General features: G+C 52.2%; 1 protein-coding gene across 1 annotated transcript in view; it reads right to left on the bottom strand.

Annotated features, from left to right (window-relative positions):
- SMURF1 (SMAD specific E3 ubiquitin protein ligase 1) overlaps window positions 1-360 on the bottom strand; it is an 82,197-nt gene that overhangs the window by 76,088 nt on the left and 5,749 nt on the right. The window lies entirely within an intron of this gene.

Here is a 360-nt window from a genome sequence, read left to right as displayed (position 1 = left end):
GGCGAGATCACTGCTCCTCACGGTTGACCAGCCTGAACCACCCACGCGGTCCCACCTAACTGAAGGGCACAAGGACAGTCACTGAGCTGTTTGCACCACCGCAGAGGCAGCTCCGGAGTGCTGGGGGCGGTGGGGGCACGAAAGAAGTAAGAGCGCATGGAGTAGGCTATCCTCTGTGTTAACAGGAGGGAGAAAGGGAGAAAAGGGGACAGAAAACCTCTGCGAGACTACTACAGGAGAAACTAGTATTACCGTGGTAAAAACAGTTACGTCTCTGGAAACACAAACCAAAACTACAATGAGGTACCACCTCACACCAGTCAGAATGGCTGTCCTTACAGAGTCTACAAATACCAAATG

This window comes from Bison bison, unplaced genomic scaffold (assembly GCF_000754665.1).
Source record: "Bison bison bison isolate TAMUID 2011002044 unplaced genomic scaffold, Bison_UMD1.0 scf7180017864223, whole genome shotgun sequence".
In the NCBI taxonomy this organism is placed as follows: Eukaryota; Metazoa; Chordata; class Mammalia; order Artiodactyla; family Bovidae; genus Bison; species Bison bison.
Note: the sequence above shows the minus strand (reverse complement) of the source record. Positions and strands in the feature narration are given on the sequence as shown.